Below are 12,970 nucleotides of genomic sequence, written 5' to 3'. Positions count from 1 at the left end.
CGCGCTCCCCTCCAAAGACTACATCCTTCTGGGAGACCTCAACTTCCACCTTGAAAAGATCAACGACCGCAACACCGCCACCCTCTTGGACAACCTCGCCAACCTCGGACTTAAACAACTGGTCACTTCCCCCACCCACATCGCAGGTCACACTCTCGACCCCATCTTCACCTCCAGCAACCATGTCTCCTTCAGCCACACTACGGATCTCCTCTGGACTGACCACAGCTGTGTTCACTTCATCTACAACAAGCCGAAACCCATCAACCGCCCCCAACCAACTCTGCAAAGAAACTGGAACAAAATCACCACAGAGCAGATCTCCACATCACTCCTTCAATCCTCCCCAGCCCTCTCTTCTAACGCCAACGAAGCCGCCTCCAACCTCACCGTTTGGTTATCCAACACCGCCGACACCTTAGCACCACTGAAAAAACGTCAACACAAACTTGGCTTCAAGAAGGCCTCATGGTTCAACGACGACCTCAAGAAATCCAAGAAACTGTGCCGCTCCCTTGAAAAGGCCTGGAAAAAAGACCCATCCACCAGCAACAAGGACGCCTTCAAAAGCGCCATCCGTACTCACCACCAACTGATCCGAAAAGCCAAGAAAACAGCATTCAAAGATCGACTTGACAACAACGCCCATAACAGCAAGGAACTTTTCAACATCGTCAAGGAATTTTCCAACCCCTCGGCCAACTCCAACGACATCACCCCCTCTCAAACCCTCTGCGATTCCCTAGCCTCTTTTTTCCACAACAAGATTGCTGACATCCACAACAGCTTTGACAACCAACCCGGAAGGCAACCCACCCTACCATCAGCTGACCATTCTCGACCCGTTAACACCCTTAACGCCTGGAACCCAATCTCCACTGAGGACACCATCCGCCTGATGAATTCCATCCACTCTGGATCCCCCACAGACCCATGCCCCCACCACATCTTCAACAAAGCAGACTCCGTCATAGCTCCGCACCTCCGAGACGTCATCAACTGCTCCTTCAACTCCGCTACCTTCCCAGAAGACTGGAAACACGCTGAACTCACCGCCCTTCTGAAAAAACCAACAGCAGACCCCACAGAACTCAAAAACTACCGCCCCATCTCGCTTCTTCCATTCCCGGCCAAAGTCATCGAGAAAGCTGTCAACAACCAGCTCTCCACCTTCCTCGAAGCCAACAAATCACTCGACCCCTCACAATCTGGCTTCCGAGCCAAACACAGCACTGAGACCGCCCTCATCGCAGCAACAGACGACATTCGAACTCTACTGGACAATGGAGACACAGTCGCCCTCATCCTCCTCGACCTCTCTGCAGCCTTCGACACAGTCTGCCACAGCACCCTCTTACAACGCCTCAGAAACATCGGAATCCAAGGAAAGGCACTGGAATGGATCACCTCGTTCCTCACCGGAAGAACCCAGAGAGTCCGCCTCCCACCATTCAAGTCCGAGGCCTCTGAAATCATCTGCGGCGTACCACAAGGATCCTCACTCAGTCCCACCCTCTTCAACGTATACATGAGCCCCCTCGCGGCCATCGCTCGCCAACACAACCTCAACATCATCTCTTACGCGGATGACACTCAACTGATCCTATCTCTCACCAAGGACCCCAGCACCGCCAAAACTAACCTACACGAAGGAATGAAAGAAGTCGCCGAATGGATGAAACAAAGCCGTCTGAAACTGAACTCAGACAAAACAGAAGTCCTCATCTTAGGTAAATCCCCCTCTGCATGGGACGACTCCTGGTGGCCGGAAGCCCTCGGAAATGCACCCATCCCGACAGACCACGCACGGAACCTTGGCGTCATCCTGGATTCTTCACTCTCAATGAACAGACAAGTCAGCGCCGTATCCTCTTCCTGCTTTAACATTGTTCGCATGCTCAGAAAAACATTTCGCTGGATCCCCTCCGAAACAAGGAAAACAGTCACCCACGCTCTAGTCACGAGCCGACTGGACTACGGAAACACCCTCTACGCAGGTACCACCGCTAAACTCCAGAAGAAACTACAACGAATCCAAAACGCTTCAGCCAGGCTCATATTAGACATCCCACGCAACGAACACATCTCTGGTCACCTTAAAGACCTCCACTGGCTACCCGTCAATAAGAGGATTACTTTCCGACTGCTTACCCACGCACACAAATCACTCTACGACATCGGACCAGATTGCCTCAACTTTCGACTGTCCTTCTACACCCCCTCCCGCCAACTGCGCTCTTCCAGCCAAGCCTTCGCCAATGTACCTCGCATCAACAAAACCACCATGGGAGGCAGATCCTTCTCATACCTGGCTGCCAAAACATGGAACTCACTCCCCGCTTACCTTCGCCTCACCCAGAATCACCTAGCGTTCAGAAAGCAGCTCAAAACGTGGATATTTGACAAATAATCCACCCCCCCTTCCTAAGCGCCTTGAAACCCTCTGGGTATGTAGTGTGCTATATAAGTGTTATGACTTGACTTGACTAGATTTCCATTCAGAATGGAAGCAGGCTCTTCCAATACTCTTATAGCCATCATGTTCTTATTCCTAATTATTCATGAAGTGGAGTACATACTGCACAGTCATTAAGATTGCATCTTCAGCCTAAAATCTTGTTCATGTTAGTGGCATTAAGAAGTGCTTCTATGTACACGCACAGAATATGTAATAGGGTTGCAGAATTTTGACTTGACAGAATGGGTTTTTAGCTTAAGGGTGTGTAGATGAAATGCAAGGTGTGTAAGTATGTGTTCATGGAGTGCTTTAAGTGTAAAATCTGTATGATTTGTGCAGTTAAAGTGCTAATTTTGCCTACGAGAAAGAGAAGTACTACAGAAGAATTATAAAGGATTGGCACATTGGCTGCCTTTGCTGATGACACAGTTGGCTAATTTGTGAAGCATTGGTCTATTAAGTTGCAGAGTATGGTTGAACTTGGTTAGGAGACTTGGTGCCTGTTTCTGTGTCCTGCTGAAGACAAGGACGGCTAGATACCACTGTCAAAGCCCAGTTTATTGAGAAAAGCATCCAGGAAAGAAGAAGTGTTGAGTCGAGAGTAGTTCTCCTCCAATTTCTCTCCACTTGCTCGAAATGCAGAGAGTCCATTATAGCACAGAACAGAGTGTTAAAGTCGGGGATGGAAGAGGATGAAAATGGGAAGTTTACTTATGGAGATAACTGAGAAATGTCCTGTGTGCAGACACCAGTGTTTGACGATTGAATACATTTAAATAATGCCTCTAGACTGCAAGTGCTTATATGTGCCTCAGTGGCCTAATGGATAAGGCACTGGCCTCCTAAGCCAGGGATTGTGGGTTCGAGTCCCATCTGATTGAAAACCAATATCCACTCTTACTTTTCCAGAAAAATTGATATATTTATTACATGCTTCCGCTCAGAAGCTTATGTGGTATTAGGAACTTTGAAATGGTACCATTTTACTTCTGTACTCTTCAGAGTCATGTTGGTGTTCTGAAACTACAAAGTAGATTTTTGAACACCTATCTTTGTCAGATGCAACTTTGACCCGGCAGAAGATATTCCTTTGGAAAAAATGATTTGAATTGGATTGGTGTAACTGTTGTTTCTAGAGGTGGTGACAGGCTTTCAGCTACTTGAATAGGGCAAGTCAGGATTCATGAAACGTATACAACCTTTGAGCGTGTGTAAATTGGCATATCCAGAAAGGAGCAGTTTTTACTACTGTCAAAACAGTTTCTCTCCACCTCTAGAAATATCCAGAGCTATGTAAAGCGTACAACTGAGCTTTATTCTCATGAAGAAAGAGGTTTAAATTCAAAAAAGAAAACAAAAGCTTATCGTACTGGTGACATTTTCATTATATAGATTCCAAAAGAGTGCTTTAATTGAAAGGAGCTGAAAACACACAATGGGATGTAAACCTAAATAACTATCAATATCATATTTCCCATCCTTTCATACCACTACATTATAAAAATAAGTACAGCAGGACATATGACCGCGTGGACTAATGGATAAGGCGTCTGACTTCGGATCAGAAGATTGATGGTTCGAGTCCCTTCGTGGTCGGTTTTTGCCAATGGTCACACAACTCAGATTTTCATTCAGAATGGAAGCAGGCCCTTCCAATACTCTTATAGCCATCATGTTCTCATTCCTAATTATTCATGAAGTGGAGTACATACTGCACAGTCATTTAGATTGCATCTCCAGCCTAAAATCTTGTTCATGTTAGTGGCATTAAGAAGTGCTTCTATGTACACACATGGAATATGTAATAGGGTTGCAGAATTTTGACTTGACAGAATGGGTTTTTAGCTTAAGGGTGTGTAGATGAAATGCAAGGTGTGTAAGTATGTGTTCATGGAGTGCTTCAAGTGTAAAATCTCTATGATTTGTGCAGTTAAAGTGCTAATTTTGCCTACGAGAAAGAGAAGTACTACAGAAGAATTATAAAGGATTGGCACATTGGCTGCCTTTGCTGATGACACAGTTGGCTAATTTGTGAAGCATTGGTCTATTAAGTTGCAGAGTGTGGTTGAACTTGGTTAGGAGAATTGGTGCCTGTTTCTGTGTCCTGCTGAAGACAAGGACTGCTTGATACCATTGTCAAAGCCCAGTTTATTGAGAAACGCATCCAGGAAAGAAGAAGTGTTGAGTCGAGAGTGGTTCTCCTCCAATTTCTCTCCACTTGCTCGAAATGCAGAGAGTCCATTATAGCACAGAACAGAGTGTTAAAGTTGGGGATGGAAGAGGATGAAAATGGGAAGTTTACTTATGGAGAGAACTGAGAAATGTCCCGTGTGCAGACACCAGTGTTTGACGATTGAATGCATTTAAATAATGCCTCTAGACTGCAAGTGTTTAATTGTGCCTCAGTGGCCTAATGGATAAGGCACTGGCCTCCTAAGCCAGGGATTGTGGGTTCTAGTCCCATCTGAGGTGAAAACCAATATCCACTCTTACTTTTCCAGAAAAATTGATATATTTATTACATGCTTCCGCTCAGAAGCTTATGTGGTATTAGGAACTTTGAAATGGTACCATTTTACTTCGGTACTCTTCAGAGTCATGTTGGTGTTCTGAAACTACAAAGTAGATTTTTAAACACCTATCTTTGTCAGATGCAACTTTGACCCGGCAGAAGATATTCCTTTGGAAAAAATTATTTGAATTGGATTGGTGTAACTGTTGTTTCTAGAGGTGGTGACAGGCTTTCAGCTACTTGAATAGGGCAAGTCAGGATTCATGAAACGTATACAACCTTTGAGCGTGTGTAAATTGGAATATCCAGAAAGGAGCAGTTTTTACTACTGTCAAAACAGTTTCTCTCCACCTCTAGAAATATCCAGAGCTATGTAAAGCATACAACTGAGCTTTATTCTCATGAAGAAAGAGGTTTAAATGCAAAAAAGAAAACAAAAGCTTATCGTACTGGTGACATTTTCATTATATAGATTCCAAAAGAGTGCTTTAATTGAAAGGAGCTGAAAACACACTGTGAGAAGTTGGCCTGGTATATAATGCTCACTAGTTCTAGTGATCACTTTGTACCATGCCAAGCAACCCTTATGATGATGGTTGTAATTCAACCTTGTAGACCAGTTATCCTAGTGGTAACGTGGACAAAGCAGTCTTAGGCTAAACTCTGAAAGGCATGTGAAGCCAGCTGTTATACCATACACAACCCCCTTGAATACCAAATGAAAGGGACACCACACAGATATATATTGAAAATATATATTGATTTATTAACTATTAAATCCCCTGGACTCTTTATGAGCACAGAAGCACAAGCGTAAAATCACAAGACAGTTTAAAATACACAAAAGTTGCACAATATGGATGAGCCCTAGGGGCCACCTAAACCATATACTAAGAAAGTGGTATAAGAGATACCTAAAGGAAAGTGAAGAGGCCTAGGGCCTTGGGAATCGCTGGAGCTATTCGAGACTGGAGTTAACTAAGTCGGGAAAGGCCCACGGGACTCGGGTGCAATGTTCAAAGTGCACGCACTTCTCAATACAAAGTCTATGGTGCGTAAAAAGCACCAAGTTAGAAAGTTAGGAACCTTCCGAGTGACCTACGGAGCTGAAACTTAAAACACAGGCCCTTGGGATGTGTACCAGTGCAGGAGCACCGGCGGAGCTGAGTTACCTCACCCACAGGAAGCGGGTGCACAGGGTCGAAGATGTGTCGGGTTTCGTCACGCTGGTCGATGGTGCTTGGAGCTGAAGATGCTGCAGGCGGCTCGATGAGAAGAGTTCCGGTGGATCCAAGGGTGGATCTGAAGAGTTGAAGACCTGAAAGCAGAGGGGACAGTGTTCAAAGTCACTAGCCAGTGACTACCGTGGAACCAGAGTGGAACCAGGCGATGTCGGGTGCAAACAGGCGTTGTCACGTAGCTTCTTTCTGCAGCCACGTGGATACCCGGGGTCGAGGACGTCCAGGAGTCGGTCACGAGCTGTCCCACGTAGGCTTCTCGCTGTTGGCGGTGTCGGCGACCTGATCGGAGCAAACAGGCCTTGGCAAATGCAAGCCACGCAGAGGTTGAAAGATGCTGTTCACTCGGACCAGCAAGGTCAGAGCGGGTGCTCCTTTTCACAGGAGCTTGGGTAGGTCTGGAGCAACCAGACCTGCTGTTTAAATCTTCGGGTTCGTCGCCAAGATGGCCGCTGGCCGCGTGGCTAGTGGCCGGGATGGCGCGTCGAGTGGCACAATGCAAAAGGGCCCCACGCAGATCGTGGAGATGCTGGAGGGCCGATCTTCGGTTCAAGGGCTGCTCGGTGGTGGGGGTTCTCAATCCCCAAAGCACAACGTCGAGGATGCCTCAGAAGCTGCGCAGTCAGCTTTTCGGGTGTCTTTCAAGAGGTCCGGTCCCACGTCACTCGGTGCCTCCACGGGTCCCTTCTTTGCAGGGACTGTGGATCGGGCTCTGAGAGGTCTGGGAGTCTGGTTCTTGTCGGGCTCTGGGCTCGGTCTCCGGCGGGAGGCGGCGGCAAAGCAGACGTCGAGTTGCTGGTTGGTACCTGTGTTCACAGGGTGGTCACTCCTTGGCCACAAGGGAGATTCTCTTCAGTCTTCTGTGCAGCAGAATGTCGAAGTCCAGTCTTCTTCTTGTTTACAGTTGATTTCGGGATGATCTGCTGTGCAATGGCACTGCTCCCCCTCTTATTCTCAATCTAGGGGGTGGATCACCTACTAGGTCCCTCCTCTGGGAGGAACCAGGAAGGGGGGCGGTTACACCCCCTTTCCTTTGTCCAGCTCCGCGCCAGGACTGGGGCTAGAAGGCCCCAGAACCGGTTTGGGCTGGCCTATGCACGGGGACACCTTGTGTGCCCCGGGCATGTCTGATTCTATTCAGCCCTGTCCTACCCAATACACAAAATCCTGTCTGGGGTGGTGCTCGCACCTCCCAAGGCAGGAAACCCTTTGTCCAGGCCACCATCTGCCGAGTTTCGGTCAGCAGCAGGAGGCCAGACTTGTGTCTGTGGTGGCAGCGTCCATTTTGTGAAGCTGAGGCTCTGTTTAACTTTAACCGGGGTTAAGGCTACACACATGTCGTGTCCCTCTAGAAGGGTGGAATGCTATCCCCGTCGCCAGAATTGGCGAGGGGATAGTATTCCAATTCGTATGACACCTTACTCGACATGTTTTGATAAAGCCAAACCAAAGATAGCATTTAACCGCGAGGATTATAATGCACTTAAGAGTATATGGTATGGCAATATCCCGGAACAGCTTAGGGAGTTGTTCCCGACAGCTGCAGACAGGCTCAGCTCATGCTAGAGCACCATCTCACATATTTCCAAGCACTCTGCCTCCAGGATTGATGAGGCCTTCCATAGGAGTGGCTGATAGGAACATATGTGTCCAGTTTAGGGTTAGGCACAGACATACTGTACCTAAGTAAGAGGTGGTTACACCGACTTACCCCAGCTGAGTGATCAGCCAGTTGTGTCAAATATGGAGGCCAGGCCAGGGGTGGCATAATACATGCTGCAGCCCCTGGTAGGCCTTGGATACACCTATGCCCTGGGCACCTAGGGTGCACTTATACAGGGGCTCATAAGGTGAACCAGTTCCAATTCGTAATGCACCTAGAGTGCATTGGCAGTAATTTAGAGAGAGAACAGCAGGCTGTGGGTCTGATTAGCAGGCCCACAGCCACATTAAGTCAGAAACCAGTGAAGCAAAAAGCAAAAATTTGGGGTGACCATAGGATAGCAGACCCTACTCTCCTACATAACCCCCCCCCAAACGCAGGGACATTAGACTAACCTTGACCAGTTGTGTCTTCATGTTCTAAGTGGAAGTACCTGGAGAGACCATCTGCGTTGCCATGGTCAGTCCCTGGGCGGTGCTCCACTGTAAAGTCCATCCCCTGTAGGGAAATGGACCACCTGAGTAGTTTGGGGTTTTCACCCTTCATCTGATTTAACCATAGGAGGGGCTTATGGTCGGTCTGAATCTTGAAGTGAGTGCCAAATAAGTATGGTCTCAACTTCTTCAGGGCCCACACCACAGCAAAGGCCTCCCTCTCTATAGCTGACCAACGTTTCTCTCTGGGGGTCAGCCTTCTGCTAATGAAAGCAATGGGCTGGTCCTGGCCATCTACATTAAGCTGTGAAAGCACTGCTCCCACTCCCAACTCAGAAGCATCTGTTTGGACAATGAACTCTCTTGAGTAGTCAGGACTCTTCAGGATAGGTGCAGAGCACATGGCCTTCTTCAGGTCATCAAATGCCTTTTGACAGATTTCTGTCCACTGAACCTTTTTGGGCATCTTCTTGGATGTCAGATCATTAAGAGGAGTCACAATGGACCCATAGTTCTTAACAAACTTCCTGTAGTACCCAGTCAGGCCCAAGAAAGCTCTGACCTGAGTCTGGGTAGTTGGAGGGGACCAGTCCTTGATGGTCTGGATCTTACTCTCCAGTGGTTGAACTTGGCCTCCACCTACAAGGTGGCCCAGGTATACAACCTTGCTCTGCCCTATCTGGCACTTTGTTGCCTTGATAGTGAGGCCTGCCTTCTGCAGAGCCTCAAGCACTTCCTTCAGGTGGATCAGGTGATCCTCCCAGGTGGAGCTAAAGACAGCAATATCGTCCAGATAAGCTGCACAAAAGTCATCCAACCCAGTGAGGACTTGGTTCACCAACCTTTGGAAGGTGGCAGGTGCATTTTTCAAACCAAAGGGCATCACCACAAACTGATAATGCCCACTAGGGGTAGAAAATGCTGTCTTGGCTTTAGACTCCTCAGCTAACCTGATTTGCCAGTAGCCAGCTGTCAAGTCAAATGTGCTCAAATATTTGGCAGAAGCCAACTTGTCAATGAGCTCATCTGCCCTTGGAATAGGGTGTGCATCTGTCCTGGTGACAGCATTGAGTCCTCTGTAATCCACACAGAACCTCATCTCTCTCTTGCCATCTTTGGTGTGAGGTTTGGGGACCAGAACCACTGGGCTAGCCCAGGGGCTCTCTGAAGGCTCAATGACACCTAATTCCAGCATCTTTTGCACCTCAGTCTTTATACAGTCCCTGACGTGGTCAGGTTGCCTGTAAATTTTGCTCTTTACAGGAAGACTGTCACCAGTGTCCACCACATGTGTACACCAGTTAGTCTGACTGGGTGTCAAGGAGAACATATGCCTGTATGCCTGTAGAACTTGTCTGCAGTCATGTTGCTGATGTTCAGTGAGGCTGCCACCTAAGGCTACACCATCAACTGAGCCATCCTCAGGGTTCTGAGTGAGCAGGTCGGGGAGAGGGTCACTCTCTTCCTCCTGTCCCTCATCTGTAGCCATGAGCAAGCCCATGTCTGCCCTGCTGACATATGCCTTCAATCTGTTCACATGGAGCACCCTGTGGGGGCTCCTGGGAGTTCCTAGGTCCACCAAGTAGGTAACCTCTCCCTTCTTTTCCAGAATGGTATGGGGTCCAGACCATTTGTCTTGGAGTGCTGCTGGGGCCACTGGCTCCAACACCCATACCTTCTGTCCAGGCTGAAATTCAACAAGGACAGCCTTTTGGTCATGCCAAGCTTTTTGTAATTCTTGGCTAGCCTCAAGGTTTTTGGACGCCTTTTCCATGTACTCTGCCATCCTGGAGCGGAGACCAAGTACATAGTCCACTATGTCCTGTTTAGGCTTTTTGAGAGGTAACTCCCATCCTTCCTTCACAAGACACAGGGGTCCTCTTACAGGGTGCCCAAACAACAATTCAAAGGGGCTGAAGCCAACCCCCTTTTGAGGGACCTCTCTGTAAGCGAACAAAAGGCAGGGCAGAAGGATGTCCCATCTTCGCCTGAGCTTTTCAGGTAATCCTTTAATCATGCCCTTTAGGGTCTTGTTAAATCTCTCAACAAGCCCATTGCATTGTGGGTGATAAGGAGTGGTGAACTTGTAGTTTACACCACATTCCTTCCACATAGCTGTCAAATATCCAGACATGAAGTTGGTACCTCTATCTGATATTACCTCCTTAGGAAACCCCACTCTGGAGAAAACTCCAAGTAAGGCCCTGGCCACAACAGGAGCTGTTGTGGTCCTAAGGGGAATTGCCTCTGGGTACCTGGTGGCATGATCCACTACCACCAGTATGAATCTGTGCCCAGATGCTGTAGGGGGATCCATTGGACCAACAATATCAATCCCCACTCTCTCAAAGGGAACCCCCACCACAGGTAGTGGTATCAGGGGGGCCTTTGTTGTTCCACCTGCTTTACCACTGGCTTGGCAGGTTTCACAGGAGCGACAAAACTCCTTGGTGTCTTCAGACATGTGAGGCCAGTGAAAGTGAGGGACAAGCCTGTCCCAAGTCTTGTTCTGGCCTAGGTGTCCTGCTAAAGGAATATCATGGGCCAAGGTGAGTAGGAAGCCCCTAAATTGCAGAGGTATAACCAACCTCCTGGTAGCACCAGGCTTGGGGTCTCTAGCCTCTGAATAAAGGAGTCCATCGTCCCAATATACTTTATGGGCACCTTGAGCATTCCCAGCAGCCTCAGCAGCAGCCTGCTGTCTGAGGGGTTCAAGAGAAGGACAGGTTAACTGAGCCTGCCCCAAGTCTGCCCTAGAAGGTCCCCCTGTCCCCAGAAACTCAACCTGATCAGGTTCAAGTTCTTCAGGGACAGTTCCTTCAGGGGTCTCAAGATCAGTTTCCTGTGAAGCCTGATCCTCACTTGTAGGCAGTTGGGAAGGCACAGCCTTAACCCTCCTGTTCTTCTTCTTGGGAGGTACTTGGTCCATTGTTCCAGGATCCAAGACCTGAGGTTCAGAGAGGCACTTTTTGGCCTGTGACCTGGTCACAGCAAGGACATGTGATGATATCCCTAACATCTCTGCATGAGTCCTGTACTCAACTTCTGACCATAGAGAGTTCTCCAGGTCATTGCCCAACAAACATTCTACTGGGAGATCAGCACTAACCACAACTTTCTTTAGGCCAGTTACCCCTCCCCAGGAAAAGTTAACAAGTGCCACACTATGTGTAGTAGTGACATTGCTGGCATTGGTCACCAGGTAATCATCGCCTGGCATGTATTGTCCAGGGTCCACAAAGTTAGGTGTCACCATAGTGACACTGGCACATGTGTCCCTGTAAGCTTGAGCCACTTTGTTGTTAATCAAAGGCGTCTGTCTGTATTTGCCCAGATTACTGGGACTTATGTCAGGGACCAAATCTAGGTCCCCTTCACAAACCAGAACAGCCTGTGTAAGAGTTCTGACTAGGTCAGAATCTCCTCCAGTTCCCAAAGTGATTCCCACTAAACCCTTGGCTTGAGGACCAGCACTGCTAACTGTACTAGTGGGTGCAGGTGCCTTAGGGGCTGCAGTGCTGGGGGCTCCACCCTTTTTACACTCACTTGTCCAGTGAGAGGTGTTCTTACAAGTTTTACACCAGGGTTTCTTCTGACCTTCTTTCTTCTTCTTCTTGGAAGTTTGGGACCCACCCTCTGTCTCAGTTTGGGGCCCTGTTGAAGACTTCTGGTCTTTAGCTTTCTGCTCCCCACCCTTCTGGTCTGTTTTCTTCTGGTCACCACCCTGGTTCTGGTTCTGGTTCTTTTGCTTAACTCTGGTTCTTACCCATTTATCTGCCCTCTTTCCCAATTCTTGGGGAGAGGTCAAATCTGAGTCAACCAAATGTTGATGCAACTGCTGGTTCTGACAATTATTTAAAATTTGTTCTCTCATCAGCAAATTATACAATCCTTCATAGTCTGTAACCTTGCTTCCCAGCAACCATCCCTCCAGAGCCTTAGTGGCACACTCAACAAATTCAGACCAGTCCTGAGTCTGTGTCTTCTGGGTATCTCTGAACATTAACCTGTACTGTTCAGTGGTTAAGCCTAACCCATCAATCAGAGCACTCTTCAGGACCAGGTAGTTTCTAGAATCCCCATCACTAACTGTGAGGAGTCTGTCTCGGCCTCTACCTTCAAAGGAGAGCCACAAGATTGCTGCCCACTGCTCCTGAGGGATCTGCTGTACTCTGCAGGCTCTCTCCATTGCAGTAATCCATTTATGGATGTCATCCCCAGCTTTGTAGGGGGGCACAATCTTACTCAGGTTTCTATTATCAAAAGACCTGTCTTTATCCTTGTGGATATTGCTGCCACCAGTGGGTTCTATTATCCCACTCTCTCTAGGCTGTCTTGCTCTAGCAAGTTTCTCTTGGGCCAGGGCAATCTCTAACTCTTGTCTCTGAACTCTCAATTCAGCCTCTCTAATTTGAGATTCTCTCAATTTGGTCTCATGTTCCCTTCTCTGAGGGCTAGTCATCCTCCTTCTGGAGTGACCATGAGAACCTCTAGAAGCATAGGAGTTGTCAGAGTCACCTGAGTGAATCCTTCTCCTCCTAGGCTCCTGGTTAAGTCCACCTGGGGGTCTGAATGGGTTGTTACCTGATTCATTCCCAAGTTGACTTAAGTTAGCCTGGTTCAGTCTACTGACCAGCACCTGACTATTTCTGTCATCATCTGACT

The 12,970-nt window shown here is 48.1% G+C and overlaps 1 non-coding gene across 1 annotated transcript; it reads left to right on the top strand.

The window, feature by feature from the left end:
* The first annotated feature begins 4,857 nt into the window (after positions 1-4,857).
* Positions 4,858-4,930, top strand: TRNAR-CCU (transfer RNA arginine (anticodon CCU)). The gene has a single exon. It is a non-coding gene; the product is annotated as a tRNA-Arg (tRNA).
* The last annotated feature ends 8,040 nt before the right edge of the window (positions 4,931-12,970 follow it).

This window comes from Lissotriton vulgaris, chromosome 5, assembly GCF_964263255.1.
Source record: "Lissotriton vulgaris chromosome 5, aLisVul1.2, whole genome shotgun sequence".
In the NCBI taxonomy this organism is placed as follows: domain Eukaryota; kingdom Metazoa; phylum Chordata; class Amphibia; order Caudata; family Salamandridae; genus Lissotriton; species Lissotriton vulgaris.
Note: the sequence above shows the minus strand (reverse complement) of the source record. Positions and strands in the feature narration are given on the sequence as shown.